General features: G+C 45.9%; 1 long non-coding RNA gene across 2 annotated transcripts; it reads left to right on the forward strand.

Moving 5' to 3' along the window:
• The first annotated feature begins 3392 nt into the window (after nucleotides 1–3392).
• Nucleotides 3393–27354, forward strand: LOC140207519 (uncharacterized). 2 transcript variants are annotated; one of them, XR_011888575.1, is made up of 4 exons: nucleotides 3393–3415; nucleotides 4423–4590; nucleotides 15755–16050; nucleotides 27143–27354. It is a non-coding gene; the product is annotated as an uncharacterized lncRNA (long non-coding RNA). The 2 variants fall into 2 exon arrangements; XR_011888574.1 differs by lacking the exon at nucleotides 27143–27354 and having other exon boundaries at nucleotides 15755–16296.

Here is a 27354-nt window from a genome sequence, read left to right on the forward strand (position 1 = left end):
AAACAGGGAGTCCGGGACTCCGAGACCAGAGACCGACACGCAGTGAAATAGTGTCTGAGAAACAGGGAGTCCGGGACTCCGAGACCAGGGGCCGACACGCAGTGAAATAGTGTCTGAGAAACAGGGAGTCCGGGACTCCGAGACCAGGGGCCGACACGCAGTGAAATAGTGTCTGAGAAACGGGGAGTCCGGGACTCCGAGACCAGGGGCCGACACGCAGTGAAATAGTGTCTGAGAAACAGGGAGTCCGGGACTCCGAGACCAGGGGCCGACACGCAGTGAAATAGTGTCTGAGAAACAGGGAGTCCGGGACTCCGAGACCAGGGGCCGACACGTAGTGAAATAGTGTCTGAGAAACAGGGAGTCCGGGACTCCGAGACCAGGGGCCGACACGCAGTGAAATAGTGTCTGAGAAACAGGGAGTCCGGGACTCCGAGACCAGGGGCCGACACGCAGTGAAATAGTGTCTGAGAAACGGGGAGTCGGGACTCCGAGCCCAGGGGCCGACACGCAGTGAAACAGTGTCTGAGAAACAGGGAGTCCGGGACTCCGAGACCAGGGGCCGACACGCAGTGAAATAGTGTCTGAGAAACAGGGACTCCGAGACCAGGGGCCGACACGCAGTGAAATAGTGTCTGAGAAACAGGGAGTCGGGGACTCCGAGACCAGGGGCCGACACGCAGTGAAATAGTGTCTGAGAAACCGGGAGTCCGGGACTCCGGGGCTAGGGGCCGACCCGCAGTGAAATAGTGTCTGAGAAACAGGGAGTCCGGGACTCCGAGACCAGGGGCCGACACGCAGTGAAATAGTGTCTGAGAAACGGGGAGTCGGGACTCCGAGACCAGGGGCCGACACGCAGTGAAATAGTGTCTGAGAAACCGGGAGTCCGGGACTCCGGGGCTAGGGGCCGACCCGCAGTGAAATAGTGTCTGAGAAACAGGGAGTCCGGGACTCCGAGACCAGGGGCCAACACGCAGTGAAATAGTGTCTGAGAAACAGGGAGTCCGGGACTCCGAGACCAGGGGCCGACACGCAGTGAAATAGTGTCTGAGAAACAGGGAGTCGGGGACTCCGAGACCAGGGGCCGACACGCAGTGAAATAGTGTCTGAGAAACAGGGAGTCCGGGACTCCGAGACCAGGGGCCGACGCGCAGTGAAATAGTGTCTGAGAAACAGGGACTCCGAGACCAGGGGCCGACGCGCAGTGAAATAGTGTCTGAGTAACAGGGAGTCCGGGACTCCGAGGCCAGGGGCCGACACGCAGGATTTGTTTTGGAGGTCCAGGACCTCAGTGAGGGGCTAGAATCCCCGATGAAGTATTATGAGTATTAAAGCCTGCCGGTGCTAATAAATTGGGCAGCGGATCATTGGTAGTGACCTATTACATTTTTCTTTGAGTGTGTTACAGCAAATTGGTCAGCGGGTTAGTGGCAATATCCTATTACATTTTGAAGCTGGTAACCATTCTAATTGGCGTAGGAGGGGACGGGGCGTGTAGATTAAATTGATCAGCACAGGGCAGAGCAGACGTTTGGCCAAACACAGGGGAAGTGGCTCTCCCCTGCAGTCCATCCGGATGCTGGAGCAACGTTTTAGGTACACTTGTGAACTAGTGGAAATCTCGCTTTTCTACGACTGACCGAGTTGGGGTCGCCTCGCACACGAGTACTGCAGTAAAAGATTCGGGGAGGGACGGGTGATATTTCACTGAAACTGCATCCAGCCTCAGACCGGTTGTCAAGAGGAGAAATCTCCCACGCGAAGGTCAGGACCTTGAAGTGGATTTGGGAGTAAAGTGATAAACATGGGTCAGACTGTGGATAAGGGGGACATTACCACCCCACTCGGAAAGATGTGTAAGGAAAATCCGGAGCTAGAAAAGAACCTAAGACGTCTTCGTGCGCGCTTAAATAAAAGATTGGTGGTGGGGGTGGAAATTGGCCGTTGGGGGGAACTTGGGACCTGGACAAATGCAAAATAACAGAGACTGAAGTCTGGAAGCAAAATTGCTCTCAATAATGGAAAGATTTGATTACAATGTGGGTAAAAGTAGCGGACAGATTAAATAAGCGTTCCAGACAGACATCCTGGGAAGAAAATGCCAAAAAACGAAACATCCCTATTACCGATGATCAGGGCCAGGTCCGACCATATGTGGTTGTAAAGGCCTTATGTGAATTATTTGATAAACAACAAATTAAATCAACCGGGAAAGATGCACCTTTGGATATGTCAGGACTGCAGATTTCATTTGACACCGTCGAAGAAACCGACAATGAGGATGTAATAATTCCTTCAGCCCCCTGCAGGAATCCCACTCCCTCCCCCACCCGGTTTACCAAATCCTTCAGGTCAGGTCTCGAAACCACCCCTTATTCTCCTACCCCCACATCAGCCCCCGTGACGGCCCCCGTCCCGGCATCCTCCGTACTTCCCGGGACTATTACTGATGGCAGATCAGGTACCCCACAATTTTCGGACTATATTGCTACCCGAACTCACTGGCGGACCACACAGCTTCCAGTCCCAAAGCCCCGGCCGAAGCGCAACGCGGTGGCTCGCCCAACTGACGGACTGTTGGGCCATGGTCCCACCCTGGATCCCCAGGACCCTGATGATCCAGACCCCAACTCTAATTTTGATCATGAGTACGAGAATGACTGGCCTCCGTGACCCGACAATTCCCACTTAGGACTGTACCTAATCCCCAGGCAGGCCAGCATAAGCAGAGACCAACTATTGAGGTATACACTCCTTGGAAGCCTCGGGAAATGACCATGATAATGCAAGGGGCCCCCGACAAAAAGACCGATCCCGAAGGGTTCATAGATCACCTACTACGCGTAATCCGAATCTATCAGGCTACTTCCCAGGACCTTTATTGCCTCTGTTACATGGCCCTTAATCCTGTGGAACAGGAGAAATGGCGTTAGGCCCAAGGGGGCCATGCAGATTGGGCGGCTTTTAGTGCCGCTTTCCCCCAGGGCCCGGACCAGATCCAACGCATTGGAGACACCCTGAGAAGGGCCTTGTCCCAACCAATGGATCTGATCAGAGTATTGAATTGTAAACCTCGGAAAGACGAGGACGGTCCCGAGTTTTTTGACAGGTTTGCTTCCATTTACGCCACGTATGCCGGGGATCCCAACTTTGCTCAGGGAAACGCTTCCCCCACTTTAATGCCCTCCTTGTGCAGTGCCTGCCGGAGGAGGTCTGTCTGAATGATCTCCGGCCACCGGTGGCGCTGCAGGGACCTCCGGCGACTGGTGGCGCTGCATGGACCTCCAGCCGCTGGTGGCGCTGCATGGACCTCCGGCCACTGGTGGGATGAGCAGACCTCCGGCCACCGGAAGTGCTGCGGAGAACCTCCCGCTAAACGCATGCGCAGTTGCCGGTGTGTGCCGTCCGGGCGGCGGTGAGTAAGATTTCCTCATGGTTGTGTAAATCTGGGTTAGGGCATTGGGAAAGGAGCACTATTCTACCGGACGGCCGGAGCAGGGGTGCAGTGGCAATTTTTTTAGGTGCCGGAGCTGTAAGAGGGGTGATTGATAAGTTCGTGGCCTAAGTTAGAAGGCCTAAAGTTATACAGCACTCGTTACATGCACGTGTAGTTCAACTCTTTGAGTGATTATGCTGAAAGTTTGGAGTTAATAACTCTTGCGGTATTTCTGTTTCAGATAATTGAAAAATGGTAGTTTTTCTGAAATTGGCTCCTTCCACCTCAGGTCACGAACTTACCAATCACCACATGGCATTTCAGCAATGATCAGCTTTATGTATGAGGAGCATTTGATGGTTCTGGACCTGTGGTCAATGGAGTTCAGAGGGACGGTGGGGGTGGTGGGGGGGGATGTATGGTTAAGTAAACCTACCGAATGCTGAAAAGCCTGGATACACTGGACATGGAGAGGATGTTTCCATTATACAGAGAGTCTGTAATCTCACAGCAGAGTCTCAGGATAAAGATGCTTCCCTTAAAAACTGAGATGAGAAAAAAAATTTAGCAAAAATATGTCTGATCTGTGGAATTTGTTGCTGCAGAGGTTGGTTGAAGCTGCCATTTGGGTATATTTATGACAGAAATTAATATGTTCATGATTGCTAAGTAGCTTCAGTGTTACAGGAGGAAGGCAGGAATATGGTGTTGGAATAAAAATCAGCCATGGTTGAGTGATGGGGCAGACCAGATGGATTGAATCACCAAATTCTGTTCCTGTGTCTTATGTCTTACCATGACTGACTGATGGCTCCTTCTTATCACATATCGTTTTGTGACGTGTGAGGGACAATAAAAGATTGTTCACTGAGATCATTATATTTGCCTTCAACGTTTAAATTTCAGTGAATTTTGTTCTTAGAAACATGAAGCAGATATATTTGGTTCTCCTTTTTATTGTTAATGTGCTTCATTACATGTTAAAGTTAGACCTGCGGTGAGAGATTTATTGGAAGAAAAACCCCAAAAAGAAGCAAACCACGACTGAAGACAAGAGAACAGCAACAAGTGAACCAGCCTGAGGATTGAGAGCATCAACTGGAGAGAACCCATCTTACTCGGAGATTCCAGTGATTCAGTCAGGAGAAAGTTTGGTGAGTCTCATTTGCTCAAACACTAGTCCTTTAGACATTACATATCTGTACAAGAGTAGGTAGGAAGCAGTTGGAGTGAGACTGAATGTGCCCAGAAGAACCAGTTATGCCTCTGTCAGACCCAGTTGCAATCACTCCAGGTCTGGTAATGTGCTTCCAGCAGCCCAGCCCTTTAAAACCACTCCTATTCTGTGGAAGTCGAATCCGGATAAAGTCACTCAGAGACCGTTTAAGTACAAACTCTTTATTCCAAGCACCTGGGGCTGACTCAGTCTAGGACTGTTCCTGCCCAATCCACCAACTGAGTATCAATTCCCCTTGCACCAGAGATATATCTGTCCAGATACCCCCCACACAAGACAGGCTGGAGCCAAAGTTATTTACTACATGACAGCCCCTAAAGACAAATTACAAAATAGTCATAATGGCTTTCACACACAGAACAGACTGAAGCTGTCCTATATCTACACATGAGTGCACAGGGAGATAAGCATCCTGAAACCCCAGCTAGCTACCCTGAAGAAGAAATATGGCTCAGCATGGCTCAGCACATCTGTTGATCATCAGCAGTTTCTTTCAGAAAAACAGGCTGCTATTGTTTAACGAAGTGTTAACCCTTTTACATACTTTATCACTCCCTCCTTTTCATCATTACATCATCAACAAAGCAGTAATATATTACAGAGAAAGCAGCTGAGTACAGCACAGACTTATCAGTGGGTAAAAACAGCAGACATCAGTAACTCTAACAATGATATGTACAACTATTAGGCCATAATGCAATATCATGCTCCACATATTACCGAACAGACCTTCAAAGACCACCATTTCGACCCTTCAATGAACCCGTGTAAATCCTGCCCTACTTTCTTGATGCTGTCAATCTCCTTGGCAGTGTGATCGGAGAGGGATCTACTGTTAGTAGACTCATCAGGAATATAGGTGCAGCATTCTGTGTCAATAATAGCACAGGTTCCCCCTTTATCAGCTAGGATAAAATCTAAAGCCATACGATTCTGTGGGACTGTTTGCCAGATTGCAATCATTTCAGTGGATATTTCTGTTACTTGGGCCTGTGTTTCTGTCAGAGCCCCTGCAGTATCGTGGCCAGCTCCTCAAGTGTTGTAGCCAAATTGATTATCTCTCGAGAATTCCTGGCTACTCCATAGGAGAGAAAAGCGATCATCCAAAATCGCTCAGTCTCAGCTTCTCCGCTGCTGGGCACCTGCAAGTATGGCCAGGATGCATGTTTCCCAGTATAGGAAGTTCTGTTTGAGAGATACCATCCCTCAAAACACTGACAACCACAGTCATCTCTGACTGGACCACAGTTCCTCACCTCACTTCCCTGGGTGTTATTTGAGAAAGCCCAGGCTGAGAGTTCCTCACTCTGGCTGAGTGGGATTACTGTTACGTAACCGGCAACAATGAATATTTACCGAGACAGGTTTTATAAAAACAACCGAACATTTATTAAACACGTATAAACGATAAGGAAGAAAAAACAAAGGAAAACTTTAACCGGAGGTTAACAGGAACGCAGTTGATCACCAACTCCACTCGGCTCTGGTTCTTAAAGTGTTAAATGCTGAAAACAGTTCTTAAAGCGATACAGTCAGATACAGTTCTTAAAGCGATAACTTCAAAAGTCCAACAGTTTTACACATTCAATTGGGAGAGACTTCTCTGGAGAACGATTTCTTCACCGACGCACCTTTACTGCCGGTTCTGTCCACAGGATTCCCGATGCCAAAAATAAACAGTTTAAGTCAACTGACCTCAAATTCCTTTTAGAGAGAGAGAGCGTTTGTGCATGAACTCATTGCGCTATTGCAAGAGTTATCTCAATGCAGGTTCTCTCCAATGAAGACTCAATAAGGTCGATTCTTTATTAAACTGCCAACCGATGCCGACTTCTCTCGATCCTTCACTTAGATGAATTCTTCACTCTCCCTTCAAAACTGTCGGAATTGAGTAAATTGGCACTTCCAGCCTCAAATTCCCAGCTCAAATACAATCTCTTGTAAGAGAACACACCTTCTGTTTTAAAAATGAAACTGCATCACAAAAACAAACACGTAACAGAAACGGAGGCACAACACGTTCTACCTGGAAATCCACAAACTCAAAAACCCACTGCGTCACCTGAGTCAACCCTTATTTCGTCACGGGGCACATGTGACCTCACATCGGCGGGAAAATCACATCAGGTGACCTCCAAAAGACCATTACCGCATTCTCACAAAAAACACAGATATCCTTAAGCATGTAACATTACTGACATTGGGATCATAGTTTTACCATGCTGGGGAATTTCACCACAAACCCAGCAGGCCCCTAGTTCCACCTGTTTGGCATAGGTGTGACGCAGAGACGGAAAGGTGTTAACATGGGGGCCCCCAGATGCTGGGGTGAGCCCTCTCAAAGACATAATCACGAACACCACTATCAACCAGTACATTTTCCTTTAGTCCGAGAGTTCCTTCAGTAACACGTTTGTAGTCTGTTCGATGTATCCACCGAGATTGCCCCTTCAGTTTCACAGCTGTGGGAGTGGTCAGTAACACCTGATATGGTCCCCTCCACCGAGGTCCGAGATTCCCTCAATCCCAGATCTTGATCAGGACAAAATTCCCAGGTTCTGTGGTGAGATAGTCACTCCTCTCTGTGGGGTAGTTCTCTTCATTGTAAGCCTGTTGTACCTGTGAATGTAATGCTTGGAGAATTTTGGTTAGTTGGCATATGTATTTACCCATCTCTTCTCTTAGGGTATGCATATCAAATTTTGCTGGTAGACTTTCTGGGAGCAATGGTTGACAAGGTCTTGGTCCCCAGGGTGTCCTCATGGGCCGTCCATAAATGATTTCAGCTGGTGACAACCCTGTTTTCCCCTGTGGGGTAACCCTCATGTGGATTAGGGCCAGCTTCAACCAAGTGAGTCCAGTCTCCGCTGTTAGTTTGGCCAATTTACTCTTCAGAGTGCCATTGGCTCTCTCCACTATGCCAGCGGCCTGTGGGTGGTGTACACAGTGGAATTGTTGCTTGATAGCTAGTTTATTACAAACCCCTTTGTTTACTTTCGCCACTAAGTGTGCGCCATTGTCAGAGCTCAGCATCTCTGGCAGGCCGTACTTGGGAATCATTTCCTGTAATATACCTTCACAACAGTCATAGCAGCATTACTGGTAGTTGGAACAGCTTCAATCCATCTATTAAACAAGTCTATAATAACTATGCAGTATCTATAGCAATGCACTCTAGGCAATTCAATAAAATCAACTTGTAGACGTGAAAAAGGTTCGCCTGTCAAGGGAGACGTACCCGGTGTACAGGGTACAGGTTACCAACCATTCCCTTCCTTTTCGGGATGTGTACAATATTGGTAAAAACTGTGCAGGAACACAAACCTGTCCCACTGGGGTGATCCAAAAACCTATATCGGGGTCTTTCTGGCACCCTATCTGGGACACAGTTTGCGTTCCTCCTCAGAGGCATCCCCCTGAAAAGTACGTACCTCCCGCATGTCCAGCAAATCCATTCTGCTTAAGTCACAGAAGGTTGCTTGAAGGAAACATGAGGGAACTACAACTACCAAGGGTTCGACCGCACTTTTGGCTGTCTTATCCGCTAAAACATTGCCTGTAGTGACCCGGTCGGACATGCGGGTGTGGGCCGCACATTTAATAATAGACAAGACTCGAGATAGCTGTGGAGCGGTGAGGAAGTTGTTTACAAAGGTGGCATTACTAATGGGGTGGTCAGAGGCAGTCAGGAATCCCCATGTTCCCAGAGGACCCCGTAGTCATAGAAACATAGAAAATAGGTGCAGGAGTAGGCCATTCGGCCCTTCAAGCCTGCACCGCCATTCAGTATGATCATGGCTGATTATCCAACTCAGAACCCTGTACCAGCCTTCCCTCCATACCCCCTGATCCCTTTAGCCACAAGGGCCATATCTAACTCCCTCTTAAATATAGCCAATGAACTGGCCTCAACTGTTTCCTGTGGCAGAGAATTCCACAGATTCACCACTCTCTGTGTGAAGAAGTTTTTCCTCATCTCGGTCCTAAAAGTCTTTTCCTTTATCCTCAAACTGTGACCCCTCGTTCTGGACTTCCCCAACATCGGGAACAATCTTCCTGCATCTAGCCTATCCAATCCTTTTAGGATTTTATACGTTTCAATAAGATCCCCCCTCAATCTTCTAAATTCCAACGAGTATAAGCCTCGTTCATCCAGTCTTTCTTCATATGAAAGTCCTGCCATCCCAGGAATCAATCTGGTGAACCTTCTTTGTACTCCCTCTATGGCAAGAATGTCTTTCCTCAGATTAGGGGACCAAAACTGCACACAATACTCCAGGTGCGGTCTCACCAAGGCCTCGTACAACTCCAGTAGTACCTCCCTGCTCCTGTACTCGAATCCTCTCGCTATAAATGCCAGCATACCATTCGCCTTTTTCACCGCCTGCTGTACCTGCATGCCCACTTTCAATGACTGGTGTATAATGACACCCAGGTCTCGTTGCACCTCCCCTTTTCCTAATCGGCCACGATTCAGATAATAATCTGTTTTCCTGTTTTTGCCACCAAAGTAGATAACCTCACATTTATCCACATTAAATTGCACCTGCCATGACTTTGCCCACTCACCTAACCTATCCAAGTCAACCAGCATCCTCTTAGCATCCTCCTCACTGCTAACACTGCCGCCCAGCTTTGTGTCATCCACAAACTTGGAGATGCTGCATTTAATTCCCTCATCCAAGTCATTAATATATATTGTAAACAACTGGGGTCCCAGCACTGAGCCTTGCGGTACCTCACCAGTCACTGCCTGCCGTTCTGAAAAGGTCCTGTTTATTCCCACTCTTTGCTTCCTGTCTGCCAACCAATTCTGTATCCACATCAATATCCTACCCCCAATACCGTGTGCTTTAAGTTTGCGCACTAATCTCCTGTGTGGGACCTTGTCAAAAGCCTTTTGAAAATCCAAATATACCACATCCACTGGTTCTCCCCTATCCACTCTACCAGTTACATCCTCAAAAAATTCCATGAGATTCGTCAGACATGATTTTCCTTTTACAAATCCATGCTGACTTTGTCCGATGATTTCACCGCTTCCCAAATGTGCTGTTATCACATCTTTGATAACTGACTCTAGCATTTTCCCCACCACCGATGTTAGGCTAACCGGTCTATAATTCCCCGGTTTCTCTCTCCCTCCTTTTTTAAAAAGCGGAATTACATTAGCCACTCTCCAATCCTCAGGAACTAGTTCAGAATCTAAAGAGTTTTGAAAAATTATCACTAATGCATCCACTATTTCTTGGGCTACTTCCTTAAGCACTCTGGGATGCAGACCATCTGGCCCTGGGGATTTATCTGCCTTTAATCCCTTCAATTTACCTAACACCACTTCTCTACTAACATGTATTTCCCTCAGTTCCTCCATCTCACTGGACTCTCTGTCCCTTACTATTTCTGGAAGATTATTTATGTTCAACTCCAAATGCATAACGGAACTCTGTGTAAACGTTCACACTTTTGTCTGTTGCTAGGATACAGGCACGAGTCAGAGCAAACAGCTCAGCCTTCTGGGCGGAGACAGCTGCTTCAAAAGAGGCTTGCTCAACTACTTCACTGTCCGTCACTATCACATAGCCAGAATATCGTTTTCCTGCTGGATCCACAAAAGAGTTTTCATCCTCATAAAACGTTGCCTCGGGCTTGAGGGGGTATTGCAGAATGGATGGGAGAGTCTGTTCTTCTTTCACGGTGATCTGGACAGGGAGGCAGTTGATGCTGCCGACTTCATGGCCTGAAATTTCCCAGAGATGGGGTACAACGTCTTGGATTCAGTCAGTATTAAAAGAGTATCTTACCAGATGTCACGTCTTCACCTCCGACTCCTTCCAGTATCGGAGTTGGCCCACAACCAAGTCTTGCCAGTCTCCCTCGGTACTGGGGGCTTGTTTCGTCAGGGTGTAGGCAAGGAACCTCGGCTCTTTGGCTTGAACCCAGGGCAAACCCTAACGGTGATATAGGGAACCACCGGTCCTGTCTGTCACCAAAGGAAATCTGGAACTTCAGCCAGTAATGCTCTGCCCTCTTTTCCTTTAACTTCTCCAATCACCGTGACTGGGAACTTCTGTCCCTCGAGGGATGCATAATATTGGCTTTCCTCAGTTGAGCACCCCGTAGGCTCATAGCACAGAGTCACATGGGGGTCAACCACTGGCAGAAGGGGTTCAAACGCAGTGGAGTCCAGATTAAGTTCCCACCACTGGGGGGGTCGGTAACTGGGGACGCTGTCGGTTGTTTGCTATTCCCAGGGTGATACCCTTGTCTGTGCATGGAATATTGGCTTCCAACTGACAGAGCATGTCTCTTCCTGCTAGATTACACCCCTGACTAGTGGTGACTGTAAATGAAACCACACTGGTTCCCCAGGAATTCCACCTGCAGTGGCTGGGTACGTGGATACGTATGTTCTGTGCCTTCGAACCCAGACAGAGTGATTGTATCGTCTGATAGCTGGAATCGCTTTTCAGACACTATTTCCTGATCGAGAGTGGTTGTGGTTGCCCCCATATCAATCATAAACGGAATTGGAATTCCAGCAACTTGCAATATTACATTGGGCTTTTTCCGAGGGGTGGTACTCATGGTAGGAAGCATCCTTGCTTGTCAATTTCTAAATGGGTTGTTGTCCCCTCCTGTCCCTTGGTAGGTTTTTGTTCCCATTTCTGATCCCCAGATATAGTCCGCTCGTGTCCTTCCCACTGAACATATTCACCTTTAATATTAGTGCCCTTCGGGGCTGATCAGGATTCGAAAGTCGGCTCGCAATAGTATGTCAAAGCTCATCGCATTCGATTTTGTGCACTGTCAGGCCAATCCATATTACTTGTTTTAATCATGTTGGCTAACTTGGTTGGTAAGCATTGGAACAGTAAGGTATTAAACTGGGGGAACGGATTCCCATCATTAAAGGCTTGGTCTCCTGCGAAAGTGCTGTAGCAGGCCACAAATCGCTCCCAATAGTCTGGTCCCGATTCCCCAGGCTTAGCTTTGCATTCAAGTACTTTAGTGATGTTCACAGGTTGGTGTAGAGCTGTTTCCAAGGCTTGAATAATCCCGTCTGTCTCTTTATTCTCATTATGGTTTCCCACCTGTAAGTCCTGATAGGTTTGGTAGCTCAATTCTGCCTTCCATTTCAGCCCTTCATCAGCTGAGAGAATCATGCAGCAGAGACAGAATAAATCTTCCCAGGTCGCATTATACATTTGTGTAGTACTGCGGACATACTGAGCAAACTGTGCTAGTTTTTCTTTTCTATCTGGGGCCTGATTCATGATCATTATCATTTCCTGAGGCTTCCAGGGTGCATACAGAGGAATCACTGAGGTCCCTCCTCCTGCTCGTGGATTGGGCAGCATTCGGGTGGGCAATTGTCTTTGTGGAGCCATTAACTCTGGGGTTTTATTGGATTCTTCCCTCCCTGTCTCGGAATAATCCTTTGTATTCCCTTTCTGGATCTCAGGGTATAGAGACCTCCCCTCCCCTGTCGCCGCTGTCTACCTGAGCGGCCACTGTATCTGAGTACCCCGAGGATTGGGGTTCAGGGGCACTGGGTGCACTTGGCCCCTGGTAAGGTGGGGGTGTATGATGGGTGCCCACTCCTCATCACAGTGACTGCCCTCAAACAGGGTCAGTATGCCAGACATGGGTTCGGGATCCCTTGTTTCCCTATCAGTTCGAACTTTAGACTGACATTCCTGCCCTTCTCTCCTATCATGGCCAGCCTTGGTTTGCTTACATTGTTTTTCCTGCTCTCGTTTCCGGTGCCCATCCACCCATTTACACTCCGCTTTTTAGTGTCTCCCAACCTTTGGCGTGCCTTCTGCAGTACATACCTCGATCCCTTTGTCACATGCATTATTCCTCCAACTTGCTAATAATATACTGTTCCACTTTACATCTGCCTTTTCCTTCGTTCCCTTTTTAACAATTTCCACTTCTTTCCACAGTTCTTTTTCCATATCGAATTTACTGCTTGTTCTCATGAGGTAATATCCCAGGTTCCCCCCACCCCCCAGTGGCCACATTTTGTCCCCAATTTCTTATTCAGCTCTGCACTCAGCATTCACAAATCCTTTTCCTTGTCTGGAAAACTCTCACACATATTGTGTAGGGCTGCTCCTGGCCCACTCCTATCAATCGACTGCAGTGGATCCATGTTCTCCAAGTAAATTACCCAGCACATCTACCTCCTGCCCACTCAGTAAAATTTACCCAGTACCGCCTCCTGCCCACTTTTGCCTACCCTTATACGAGTCTCATAGAACCATAGACACTACAGCACAGAAACAGGCCTTTTGGCCCTTCTTGGCTGTGCCGAACCGTTTTCTGCCTAGTCCCACTGACCTGCACACGGACCATATCCCTCCATACACCTCCCATCCATGTATCTGTCCAATTTATTCTTAAATGTTAAAAAAGAACCCGCATTTACCACCTCGTCTGGCAGCTCATTCCATACTCCCACCACTCTCTGTGTGAAGAAGTCCCCCCTAATGTTCCCTTTAAACTTTTCCCCCCTCACCCTTAACCCATGTCCTCTGGTTTTTGTTCTCCCCTCGCCTCAGTGGAAAAAGCCTGCTTGCATTCATTCTCTCAAAACCCATCATAATTTTATATACCTCTATCAAATCTCCACTCATTCTTCTACGCTCCAGGGAATGAAGTCCTAACCTATTCAACCTTTCTCTGTAACTGAGTTTCTCAAGTCCCGGCAACATCCTTGTAAACCTTCTCTGCACTCTTTCAACCTTATTTATATCCTTCCTGTAATTTGGTGACCAAAACTGAACAGAATACTCCAGATTCGGCCTCACCAATGCCTTACACAACCTCATCATAACATTCCAGCTCTTATACTCAATACTTTGATTAATAAAGGCCAATGTACCAAAAGCTCTGTTTATGACCCTATCTACCTGTGACGATACTTTTAGGGAATTTTGTATCTGTATTCCCAGATCCCTCTGTTCCACTGCACTCCTCAGTGCCTTACCATTAACCCTGTATGTTCTACGTTGGTTTGTCCTTCCAACGTGCAATACCTCACACTTGTCAGTATTAAACTCCATCTGCCATTTTTCAGCCCATTTTTCCAGCTGGTCCAAGTCCCTCTGCAGGCTCTGAAAACCTTCCTCACTGTCTACTACACCTCCAATCTTTGTATCATCAGCAAACTTGCTGATCCAATTTACCACATTATCATCCAGATCATTGATATAGATGACAAATTACAATGGACCCAGCACTGATCCCTGTGGCACACCACTAGTCACAGGCCTCCACTCAGAGAAGTAATTCTCTACCACCACTCTCTGGCTTCTTCCATCGAGCCAATGTCTAATCCAATTTACCACCTCTCCATGTATACCTAGCGACTGAATTTTCCTAACTAACCTCCCATGCGGGACCTTGTCAAAGGTCTTACTGAAGTCCATGTAGACAATATCCACTGCCTTCCCTTCATCCACTTCCCTGGTAACCTCCTCGAAAAACTCCAACAGGTTGGTCAAACATGACCTACCACGCACAAAGCCATGTTGACTCTCCCTAATAAGTCCCTGTCTATCCAAATGCTTGTAGATTCTGTCTCTTAGTACTCCCTCCAATAACTTACCTACTACTGACGTTAAACTCACCGGCCTATAATTTCCCGGATTACTTTTCGATCCTTTTTAAAACAACGGAACAACATGAGCCACTCTCCAATCCTCCGGCACTTCACCCGTAGACAGCGACATTTTAAATACATCTGCCAGGGCCCCTGCAATTTCAACACTGGTCTCCTTCAAGGTCCGAGGGAACACTCTGCCAGGTCCCGGGGATTTATCCACTTTAATTTTCCTCAAGACAGCAAGCACCTCCTCCTTTTCAATCTGTACAGTTTCCATGGTCTCACTACTTGATTCCCTCAATTCCATAGATTTCATGCCAGCTTCCTTAGTAAATACAGACGCAAAAAACCTATTTAAGATCTCCCCCATTTCCTTTGGTTCCACACAAAGCCGACCACTCTGATCTTCAAGAGGAGCAATTTTATCCCTTACAATCCTTTTGCTCTTAATATACCTGCAAAAGCTCTTTGGATTATCCTTCACTTTGACTGCCAAGGCAACCTCATGTCTTCTTTTAGCCCTCCTGATTTCTTTCTTAAGTATTTCCTTGCACTTCTTCTACTCCTCAAGCACCTGATTTATCCTCTGTTTCCTATACATTTCATAGAACTCCCTCTTCTTCTTTATCAGAGTTGCAATATCCCTTGAGAACCAAGGTTCCTTATTCCTATTCAATTTGCCTTTAATCCTGACAGGACCATACAAAGTCTGCACTCTCAAAATTTCCCCTTTGAAGGCTTCCCACCTACCAATCACATCTTTGCCAGAGAACAACCTGTCCCAATCCATGCTTTTTAGATCCTTTCTCATTTCTTCAAATTTGATCTTCTTCCAGTTCAGAACCTCAACCCTAGGACCAGATCTATCCTTGTCCATGATCAAATTGAAACTAATTGTGTTATGATCACTGGAACCAAAGTGCTCCGCTACACAGACTTCTGTCACTTGCCCTAATTCGTTACCTAACAGGAGATCCAATATTGCATCCCCTCTAGTTGGTCCCTCTATATATTGATTTAGAAAACTTTCCTGAACACATTTTACAAACTCTAAACCATCTAGATCCCTAACAGTATGGGAGTCCCAATCAATGTATGGAAAATTAAAATCCCCTACCACCACAACTTTGTTTCCTGCAGTTGCCTGCTATCTCTCTGCAGATTTGCTCTTCCAAGTATCGTTGACTGTTGGGTGGTCTGTAATACAATCCCACTAATGTGGCCATACCTTTCCTGTTTCTCAGCTCCACCCATAAGGACTCAGTAGACAAGCCCTCTAATCTGTCCTGCCTGAGCACTGCTGTAATATTTGCCCTAACAGGCAATGCTATTCCCCCACCTTTCATTCCTCTGCCTCGATCACATCTGAAACATCGGAACCCTGGAATATTAAGCTGCCAGTCCTGCCTCTCCTGTAGCCAAGTTTCACTAATTGCTACAACATCATAATTCTGTCTTCCGACAGATTCTGTCCCAATCCCGTCAAGATATGCGATCAGCCTTGGGCGAGGGACCGTACCTCCAAAGGAACTAATGGAGAGCGACTAAAGGGCGCCCAGTTGGCCTACGGAGTCCCCAGAGTGGTCCAGCTGCTTACTCAGTCCGTCTGCTTGGCACTCCCTATATTGGAATCCTGTTCGTGACGCCAAGTGTTAAACTTGAATCTGAGTAAAACTCGGAAGACCAGCTTCTTATCGTCACCACAGTTTATTGTGCATTCTCCTGCAGGAGTTTGAGACCCAGTTGTCAAAGGGAAGGCAGGTAAGAACTGCCACCATCTGACAATTGGACTGACTTAGTTGGGTTACAGCCGTATATTTATACATAGTGAGCCCCATGCATTAATATTGCAAGATGTTATTTGAACTGGTACGCCCACCAAGTCTGTTGGTGCCAATCTTAATTACTTAGATAAGGGAGTTCGCTAAATCATGGTTTTATTTACAGATGTATGTGCTGTCCAGTCCTTATCAGTTATTCTCTTTGCAAGGCCCTGATTTAATTACAGACAGATGTTCATTCCTGTCCTTATCGGCGAGTCCTCCTCCCTTTACTCAAACGAGGGTACAATGTATAATGTTATCAACTAATGAGGGTACAATGTATAATGTTATCAGCTCTCAGTCTGTCTCTCTGCAAGCCGCAGAGAACTGGTAATGAGCCTGTCTTAGCTAACTGCTGATGACAGAGTTTACTTCAGTTCAAACGTTCCTATTCAGTCCCAATTATTCTTTTAGCCAGTGGTCACATCGGTTCAAAATGATGTTTTTATATATCCTCAATTCCTCAGGAGGGTTCAGGGGAAATATTATGTCCAATATAGAAACTGGTGTCCCCTGTGTGCATTGTGGAGATGCAAAAGTTGCTGGAGAAAAGGCGTCACATCAGTAACTTATCAGTCTTGTGCACATAATATTTTCATACGTTGGAGCTCACGCCTCCAATTCCATCCACAGAGTCCTTCCGAGTCTCCGGCCACCCTCTGAACCCCCGAGGTCCGGTATCTACCGCCCTGGAACTGCTGTCCGTTCCCCGCCTGTCTGTCCTGTCTGCTCGCCTCCCGAAAAAAACCCGCGCTCCTCAACTCAGCACACACATACAAGATAACAGGACATGACTTCCATTGGTTAGCAAATGAGTGCAATTTCCATTATAACTAAGTATAACCCAAACATGCGGTTACAGAGAACCCCTTGCTCAGCAGTTAATAGTGCGAGAAGCCATTTTAGTATCACACTTCCGAGAAGCCATTTTGGTAATAAGCAACTACCAATTACTGAGAACCCTAGACATAGAAATCAATTAATCAGTCTGATGGCCCGGTAGAAGATGATGTCCCGGAGCCTGTTGGTCCTTTTGCTGTGGTACTGTTTCCTGGATGGTAGCAGCAGGAACAGTTTGTGATTTTTGTGAATTGAGTCCCAATATCCTTTGAGCCCTTTTTACACACCTGTCTCTGTAAATGTCCTGAATAGTGGGAAGTTCACATCTACAGATGCTCTGGGCTGTCCACACCACTCTCTGCAGGTTCCTGTGATTAAGGGAAGTACAGTTCCCAGACCAGGCAGTGATGCAACCAGTCAGGATGCTCTCAATTGTGTCCCTGTAGAAAGTTCTTCGGACTTGGGGCCCCAGACCAAACTTCTTCAACCATCTGAGGTGAAAGAGGTGCTGTTGTGCTCTTTTCGCAACACAGCTGGTACGTACAGACCATGTGAGATCCTTAGTGATGTTTATGCCCAGGAACTTAAAGCTGTTCACCTCTCAACCCCAGATCCATTGATGCCCATAGGGGTTACCCTGTCTCCAGTCCTCCCGTCGTCCACAATCAGCTCCTTTGTTTTTCTGACAGTGAGGGAGAGTTTGTTTTCTTGACACCAGTCGGATGTTGTTCAGACCTCAGATAGAGTCAGCAATCAAATGGTTGAGCATGGTGCGATGAATGTGCTGAGCTGTGTATATCACAATGCAAGAAGCATCATAGGAAAGCCAGATGAGCTCAGGGCAGGGAATTATGATATTGTAGCTATTATCGGGACTTGGTTGCACCCAACAGTCTGAGTGATTTAGAGGAACAAACTTGCAGACAGATCACAGACCATGCCTGGAAACAAAGATTGTTCCTGTAAGTGATTTTAACTTTCAGTATATTGACTGGGACTCACATACTGTAAAAGCACTAGATGGGGTGGAGTTTGTCAAATGTGCCCTTAATCAGTACATAGAAGTGTGCAATGAACTGTTAGGAAATGATCCAGGGCTGGTGACAGAAATTAGTGATCATAATGCCATGAGATTCAAAGTAAATATGGAAAAAGGGAGGTCTGGACCACGGGTTGAGATTCTAAATTAGAGAAAGGTCAATTTTGATGGTATCAGAAAGGATCTGACAAGTGTGGGTTGGGACAGGCTGTTTTCTGGCAAAGAAGTCCTTGTAAGTGGGAGGCCTTCAGAAGTGAAATTTTGAGGATGCAGAGTTTGTTTGTGCCTGCCAAAATGAAAGTTGAAAGGTAACTGGTGCAGGGAACCTTGGTTTTCAAGAGATATTGAGGCCCCGGATATTTTGTTCCTCTAAATACTCTGGACTATTGGGTGCAATCAAAGCCCATTAATGACTACAAGATCATGATTTTATGTACTGAGCTCATCAGACTTTTTTTGTAGTTGTCTTCTGTTGGTTTCTAAAAGGTTCCCAATAGATTTTGCTCTTTTGTTTGCCCTCTCTTTGGCTTTTATGTTCGCTTTAGCTTCTCATTTCAGCCACGGTTGTGTCCTCCTGCCTTCCCAATGCTTCTACTTCTTTAGGATGTGCTGATCACTCAACTTCTGAATTGCTCCCAGAAACTCCAGCCATTGCTGCTCCATTGTCACTCCTACCGTATCCCTTCCAAACAAGTTCGGCCAGCTTCTCTGTCATAAAAACATGGAATAGTTCAGTACAGAAGTGGGCTATCTGGCCCATCTAGTCAATGCCAAAAAACATTTAAGCTGTCTAATGCAACTACCTGCACTGGGACCATCGCCCTCCATACCCCTACCATCCAGGTACCTATCAAACTTCTCTTAATGGTGAAACCGAGCTCATATTCACCACTTGCACTGACATCTCATTCAACACTTTCACAACCATTTCTGTAAAGAGCTTTTCCACATGTTCCCATTAAATTTTCACCTTCCCCTCTTACCCATGACCTCTGGTTGTCATCCCACCCAACCTCAATGGAAAAAGCTGCTTGCATTTACCCTATCTATACCCTCATAATTTTGTATATTTCTGACAAATCCTCAAAGCAGTGTATAATTTCCTTGTTTATATCTAGTGCCTTTTTTAGGTGTATAAAATGATGACGGGCATTGAGTATTTGGATAGCCAATAGGCTCTTTTAACAGCCTCTTAGATAAGTACATGGAGCTTAGTAAAATAGAAGGCTATGCACTAGGGAAATTCTAGGCAGCTTCTAGAGTAAGTTACATGGTAGGCGCAACATTGTGGGCTGAATGGCCTGGAATATGCTGTAGATTTCTATGTTCTATGTTGAACAGCGAAATAACTTCTTTTCTTTAATCTCTACAGGGTCCACCATTTTAATGCCGCTTTTCCACACTCCCACACACCCTTTGTCCATCTCCTGAGTAAATAAAGGTGAAAAAATATTTAAGATCTCCCCCCATCTGCTTTGGTTCCACACGTGGATTGCCATTCCGGTCTTCCAGCGGACCAAATTTGTACTTTACAACCCTTTTGCTCTTAATCTATCTCTAGAATCCCTGAGGATTATCCTTCATCTTTTCTGTGCCAGCAACCTCATGCCTTCTTTCAGCCATCCTGATTTATTTCCTATCTGTTCCCTTGCATTTCTTATACTCCATAAGAACCGACCTGCCTATCCCTGTTATGCAACTCCATTTTGTGCTTTACCAGGGTCTCAATATCTCTTGAAAACCAAGAGATACAGTTTCTAACTTTACCTTTTATTCTGACAAGCACGTACCTGCTTTGTACTACCAAAATTTTGCTTTGAAGGCCTCCCATTTACCAAGCACACCTTTGCCATAAAGCAGCCTGTCCCAGTCCACAGTTGCCAGATCCTAGTGTCATAATTCCAGTGTTGTTCCACGCCGTGAACACATCCGCCTTTCCTACGCTGCTCCCTGTATTGAAATATACAGGGCTCAGCATGTTCACTGCACCATGGCAACTTTTTCATTCCTGACTTTGTCTGATGACTGAACAACATTTGTCTCCACAACCCCTCCACTATCTGTTCTGTTACTCAGGCTCCAATTCCCCCTGCAACTTTAGTGTCACCCCCTTGCCCCCACCTTCCACTACACAGCTCTATCACCCCTTTGGCTTTCATTTCCCAGATCAATAAAAAGGAGGTGCATACCAGGTACAGGCAGATAGGAACAAATAGAAATACAGGAAATTCAGGTGAACACTTATGAAAGAAATAAAAGAAGGCATGAGGTTGTCCAGCAGACAAGGTGAAGGAGAATCCTCAGGGATTCTGCAGATATGTTAAGAACAAAAAGATTGCAAGGGAAAAAAATTAATCCTGTGGAAGATCAGAATGGTAATCCATATGAGGTGACAAAATAGATGGGGGAGAGTTTTTCTGTATGTACACAGGAGATGGACACAGAGTCTATAGAAGTGAGGCAAAGCAGCATCAACTTCATGGACCCTGTACAGATTACAGAGATGGAGGTGTTTGCTGTCTTAAAGCAAATTAGTGTGGATGAACCCCCAGGGGCTGACAAGTTGTTCCCTGGGACCTTGCCAAAGACAAGTGCAGAATTGTTGGGGCCCAAGCACAGATACTTAAATCACCCTTAGTGACAGGTGATGGATTGGAGGACAGCCAATGCTGCTTCACAGTTTAAAAAAGGCTCTAGAAATAAACTAGGAAATTATACGTTGGTGAGCCTGAATCAGTAGTGGGAAAGTTATTGGAATGTGTGTGCAGGAGCTCGATATACAAGAATTTGGATTGGTGTGTTCTGATTAAGGATAGGCAGCCTGGCTTTGTGCATGGTAGTCATGTCTAACCAATTTTATAGTGCCTCTCGAGGAAGCTATCAGGAAAGTGGATGAAGGCAAGGCAGTGGATGTTGTCTACATGGACTTTGGCAAGGCACTTGACTAAGTCAGATATGAGGGGTTGGTCTAGAAGGTTCAGTCACTCAGTATTCAAGATGAGATAGTAAATTGGATGAGACACTGTCTTTGGGAGAAGCCAGACTGTGGTAGCAGATGGTTGCCTCTCTGACTGGAGGCCTGAGACTAGTGGTGTGTCACAGGGATCAGTGCTGGATCTGTTGTTGTTTGTCATCTATATCAGTAATCTGATGTTAACATGGTTAACTGGATCGGCAAATTTGTGGATGACACCAAGATTGGGGTGCAGTGAACAGCGAGGAAGACTATCATGGCTTGCAGTGCGACCTGGACCCGCTGGAAAAGTGGGTTGAGAAATGGAAAGTGGAATTTAATGGTGACAAGTGTAAGGTGCGTTTTGGTAGGACCCGGGTCTTACACAGTGAATGGTCGGGCACTGAGGAGTGCGGTAGAAGAAAGGGATCTGGGAATATAATTCACTGAAAGTGGTGTCACAGTTAGGTAGGGACGGAAAGAAAGATTTTGACACATTGGCCTTCATAAACCAAAGTACTGAGTACAGGAGATGGAGGTTATGCTGACATTGTACAAGACAATGGGTAAATACAAGCTAGCTTTTACCACTGAGATGGTGTGGGAATGCAACCAGAGGCCATGGGTTAAGGGTGAAAGGTGAATCGTCAATGGGAACATGAGGGGAAACTTCTTCACACAGACTGTCATCGGGTGTGGAATGAGCAGCCAGCACAAGTGGTGCATGCGAGCACGATTTCAACATTTCAGAGGTTTGCATAGGTACCTGGATGGTAGGGGTCTGGGGGTGCGCAGTTTAAATAGTTCAGCACAAACCAGATGGCCCAAAGGGCCTGTTTCTGTGTTGTACTTTTCTACAAGAACCTGAAATAATACAAATATTCACTCTTAAGTCTTCTTAACGGCTGTGCGGACCAACCATTCATCTCGGCAGGAATGTTTTATGTGGCGTTAAAACTGTGGCACTTTAAGTTAGTAATACATAAAAGAAAATCCCTGATATATGTCAAGAAAGACAGTTTGCGTGATACTGTTTCAGTTACTGTGGGGCCAGGCACCCATGGCTGCTCAGCAGGAGCAGGGAATAATACCAATGGAGAGAGCCAAACTGAGCCAGGTCACAGATTGGAGATGGCAGAAATGCCCCATTCTTATAGAGAGAGGAAGAGCATCAGAGAGTTTGATGGGCATTCCAGATACCATCACTGTGCCCAGATAGAAGATGATTTCTCTCTCCAACTTGGGTTGAACCTCAGTGTAACAGTGTGATACCAGATCAAACCTTGGCAACTGAAGGAATCTCATCTGAAATGTTGTCCTACATCCATTGATGGATTTTGTAAATCTTTCTACAGGTTAAAAAGGAGAAGGAATTTCTCTCCTGGAATCTCAAACACAGTATGCCAGTTTTGCTGTCTCTGTCTAGATATTTAAGAAATAGAGCAAGGAATTCAATGGACCATCCTACCTGCTCAGACTGTGGGGAGGGATTCACTTGGTCATTTGACCGACTGGCACGGCCGTCATTTTACACAGGGGAAAGACCATTCACTTGCTCAGACTGTGGGAATGGATTCACTCAGTTATCCCAATTGAATGTACATCATGTTCACACTGGACAAGGCCATTCACCTGTTCTGTGTGTGAGAAAGGATTCAGTCAGTCATCCCACCTGTGGACATACCGGTCAGTTCACATTGGGCAGAGGCTGGTCATCTGCTGAATATGTGGGGAGGGATTCACTCGGTCATCTGACCTCATGGCTCACCAGCGAGTTCACAACGGGGAGAAGCCGTTCACCTGCTCAGAATGTGGGAAGAGATTCACAGTCTTCCACCCTACACAGACATCAGCTAGTTCACACTGAGGAGAAGCCATTCACCTGCTCAGAATGTGGGAAAGGATTCACTCAGTCATCCCAACTACTGGCACACCAGTCAGTTCACACAGGGGAGAAGCCGTTGTTATGAATCCCGAGGTTTTGTTTGCTGTGGACTGTCATTTTAGGGGAGAGAGAGAGAGATTGAGAAGGTGAATCAGTCTGACTTGCAGCTTGTTTACATCGCTCGCAGCTTGTTTAGATTTAACCGAGGACACAGACACTCAGAGTCAGACAGAGATGAAGGATGAAAACTGGAAGGATCGAAACCAGGGAACTGGTGGCCAAGGGTCACTGTTTAGAAGTTTCCTAATGCCCACAAGGGTGGGTTAATTATCGATTCAGCGAACATCGAATATGTGGTGTTCACCTCGTTTGATCCATAGGAGTGGATCTGATTTGGGGTATCCTGTGAAGCCCACTTATGTGTTAACCCTTGCCTGGGTGTGGGTGTGGTTATTCACTTGAAGACGATACCCCTTGTGACAAGTCACTTTCGGTTATAATTTGTATGTGGATTTGGAACAACAATGGATAAAATCTACAGCGACTGTCCTCTCGTTTTATCACCGTGGAACCTGTGGAATTCGACAAAATTGCCTTCTCTCGACATTTACCCTGGATTACAAATACCTCTCTTCACCTATTCTGGTTGAACTGAACTTCATAATTTACCCGGAGCTCAATAGTTTGGGAGTTATATTTAAACCCATATATACGTGTAATACTGTTAACTTTTGTTTATCCTGCTTAAGTTACTATATTATAATTAGATAGTGGTTTTACCATCAAAATCAGACTCCAGGTGTAGTCTATTGCTGCTGGTTCTTCACAAGATTGGGGCCTGAGTCCGGGATATAAACAGATTTCGGGGTGTATTGATTTATTATCGATTTCATTTGGGAAATCCCTTTTGATTTATTTGTGTGTGGAAAATCAGCAGCAGTGGATGTTGATAGATTTCTCGAAGCGCCAGCCGCTGAGGCATGAGAGGACGCTAGAAGGATTGAGTTGTTGAGTATTGCTAAAAGGTTAGAACTTGCTAAGGTGAAATCGACAATGAGGAGGGCATAGATGCAGAGGACAATAGCTGAGCATTATGTATCTGAGGATGTGTTTAAAGTGGAGGAGTTGGAGTTTCCTGAAAGTAAACCTAGTGAGTTTGAGCTCCAGAACAAGTTAGAAAAATTAAATATGGAGGCTGCGGAAAGGCAGAGGCAGTTTGAAGCCAGAGAGGCAGAAAAACAGAGGGAGAAAGCAGAAAGACAGAGGCTGTTCGAGCTGGAAAAGATAGAGAGATTGCAGCAAAGTGGTCTGGCATCAGACTCTGGTGATAAGTTTGAGGCCAGTCGGGAAGTTAAATTAGTACCTCCATTTAATGAGGCAGAGGTTGATAAATACTTTCAGCATTTTGAGAAGGTTGTTCAGAGTTTAAAGTGGCTAAAAGAGGGTTGGCCTATTCTCTTACAAAGTGTAATTAAGGGGAAGGCTTAGCAAGCCTATTCTGCTTTTTCAGTTAATGAAGCAGCTGATTATGACATAGTGAAACAGGCTGTGCTCAAAGCTTACAAGTTGGTCCCAGAAGCATACAGGCAAAAGTTTAGAAATTAGAGGTAAAATGTGAACCAGACATATATGGAAGTTGCTTTTGAGAAGTTTGTGTGTTTTGACCACTGGTGCACATCTAAAAATGTAAATGATGATTGTAACAGCTTGGAAGAGTTGGTTTTAATTGAAGAATTCAAAAAGTGCACCCCTGATGACATAAAGACGTATTTAGATGAAAGGGATGCTGCCACTTTGCAGAAGTCTGCTCGATTAGCAGATGAGTTTGCTTTAACTCATACGGTTAATTTCACTCCGAATAAGAGCTTCCAGAAAAGTATCAGGGATAACCAGGGTAAACCAGAAATTAAAGCTGGGATTAGTAACAAGAGTAAGGATGAAGGGAAACAGTTGAAGGAGAAATATTCTGGTCTTACTTGTTACTATTGTAAGAAAGCTGGTCATAGGTCATATGATGGCTAATTCTTCCGCCCTGAAGATTAGTTTAGATTTTGTTTATTGCCATTTAGAAATGCATGCATTAAAAAATGATACAACGTTCCTCCAGAATGATATCACAAGAAAACATAGGGCAAACCAAGACTAAAACTGACTCGCCAATGCAGCGTCATTGGAAGCAACCGACCGCAGCGGACTCTGAGTCCGTCTGAAAACTTTGAGCCTCCGCCCAGCTCTCTGACACAGCCTCTCCGAGCACCACCCTCTGCCGAGTACTTTGACCACATCCCGGCCACCGAGCAACAAGAAAAGCCAAGTTCTTGGGGCCTTTTCCTCCAGAGATTTTGGACCATAGAGCAGCAGCAGCGAAGCAGGGATTTCAGAAGTTTCTCCAGATGTTCCTCCATGCCCTCACGTCCGTCTCCATCAAATCAGGATTGTGCATGGCACCCTACTTGACAAATAACAGACATCACCACCGGAGTGGCCGCTGCGAGCTGCGTCGCGCCACCATCTTCTTCAAGACCCAAGAAAAAGAAAAGGAGGCAGTCCCGAATGCCTGTGATCAGTATGTTGAAGCACCTATAAACACACTGGGTTCTGAACATTCTGCTGAGGCTCAGTTAAGGACTGAAAGGTCTGACCGAATTGAGAAGGGATTCGATCATTTTATGTCAGATGGGTTTGTATTAGTAAAGGAAGGGTCAGCCCCGGTACCAGTGAAAATTCTTCGAGATACTGGGGCTCTCAGTCACTTATGTTGGACAGCGTTCTAAAGTTTGGTGATGAGACGGACATAGGTGAGGTAAATCTTATTAAAGGCATTGGGGGTGGCATGGTTTCTGTGCCACTGCACAGGGTAACTTTACAGTCAGGTTTGGTTTCGGGACCTGTTAAATTCAGATTATGCTCCAGTTTACCGGTGGAAGATGTTACTTTGCTGTGAGGGAATGGCCTGGCAGATGGTGAAGTTGTTCCTGCGGTGCAGTTGACAACTAAGCCAACCACTGACGACCCACGGATAGACTTTAACATTTATTGTAGTAACTCGAAGTATGGCTGAAAAGTCTGCCAATGCAGACGGTTCTGTGCAGCATGATTCTGATACCCATGATAGACAAAATCGGGATTCAGGTTATGATGACTTGTCGGGGAATTTTCTCCCTTTATTGTTTCAACAGGATTCAGGTAGTAAGTCTGATAAGAAAGATTTATTCCTGTCTAGGAAGGAGTTTATAGCAGAACAGAACCGAGACTCTGAGGTTGAAGCTTTAAAAAAATAAATAGCTCTCTCAGATGATGAGATTAAGAAAGGGCCAGTAGGGTATTATCTCAAGGATGGAGTGTTAATGAGGAAGTGGAGGCCACCTGCTATACCTGTGAGTGAGGAATGGGCAATTGTTCACCAAGTTGTAGTCCCTAAAGTTTATTGGGCTGAAATTTTAGCTTTGGCCCACAGTATGCCCTGAGGTGGCCATTTCGGAGTGAATAAAACTGTAAACAGGATCATGAAGGAACTTTACTGGCCTAATTCGAGGAAAGATGTTGTGACCTTTTGCAGAACCAGTCACACTTATCAAGTTGTGGATAAACCTAATCAGGTCACCCCAGTGGCCCCACTCTGGCCTATACCGACATTCAGTGAACCCTTTTCCAAAGTTATAGTGGTTTGTGTTGGCCCATTGCCGAAGCCTAAAGCTGGCCATCAGTATTTGCTCACTATTATTGGTACTGCATCCAGATTCCCAGAGGCAATACCCCTCAGAAATATTAAAGTTAAAATTGTGGCAAAGGCTCTTACCAAGTTTTTTTTTAACTTTATCTGATTTGCCGAAAGAAATCCAGTCTGATCAAGGAGGTAATTTTACATCTGGATTATTCCAGCAGGTAGCTTATGAACTGGGAGCTAAACAAATTACAAATTACATTGTCTGCGTACCATCTGGAATGACAAGGGGCTTTAGAAAGATTTCATTCTACACTCAAACCAATCATTAAGACATAATGTGTTGAAAATGGAAAAGACAGGGATGAAGGAATTTATTTGCTTTTGTTCGCAGTAAGAGAGTCGGTACAGGAATCACTGGGTTTTAGTCCATTCGAACTTGTATTTGGTCAGAGAGTGAGGGGACCTTTGACCTTGTTAAAGGAACAGTGGATTGATGGGGATGTACACGTTAACTTGTTAGACACAAAACCGGCCCTCAACGTCGTCCTCCTATGAGTAGCTGGCGCCGAAGAGAGATTAAGTCATGGATGGTGTGCCTCTTAAATTTGTGTCTGATGACAGTCATTTCTGACCTTACTTGTCCCAGGAGAGCTGAATGCGGAAGCAGGACCTCGCTGGGAATGAAAGGCTTGACGTGACCGAGGACGATTCGTTGCGTGGGAGCTGTCACTAGTTATATCTGTAAAAACTGTCTTTGACTGTGATCTGCCTACTAAGAGCCTGGCACAGCAACTCATTATTCCCCAGGTAAAACTTTGCCTTCCTGAATTCTTTCTCGGAGGCCAAAATACCGCCCTC

The sequence above is a fragment of the Mobula birostris genome, chromosome 13, assembly GCF_030028105.1.
Source record: "Mobula birostris isolate sMobBir1 chromosome 13, sMobBir1.hap1, whole genome shotgun sequence".
NCBI classification, from domain to species: Eukaryota; Metazoa; Chordata; class Chondrichthyes; order Myliobatiformes; family Myliobatidae; genus Mobula; species Mobula birostris.